The sequence below is a fragment of the Mizuhopecten yessoensis genome, unplaced genomic scaffold (assembly GCF_002113885.1).
Source record: "Mizuhopecten yessoensis strain PY_sf001 unplaced genomic scaffold, ASM211388v2 scaffold4729, whole genome shotgun sequence".
Taxonomy (NCBI): domain Eukaryota; kingdom Metazoa; phylum Mollusca; class Bivalvia; order Pectinida; family Pectinidae; genus Mizuhopecten; species Mizuhopecten yessoensis.
The window spans coordinates 1-209 of record NW_018405692.1 but is presented as its reverse complement, the minus strand read 5'-3'; positions in this window follow the sequence as shown (position 1 = coordinate 209).

The window sequence follows — 209 nt, the reverse complement described above, 5'->3', positions numbered from 1 at the left end:
ATACCTGGTATCGCTATACCTGAGTGAGATAGTCTGATATGTAATTTGTATACCTTGTATCGCTATACCTGAGTGTGATAGCCTGATATGTAATGTGCATACCTGGTAGCGCTATACCTGAGTGTGATAGCCTGATATGTAATGTATATACCTGGTATCGTTAAACCTGAGTGAGATACTATGATATGTAATGTGTATACCTGGTATCG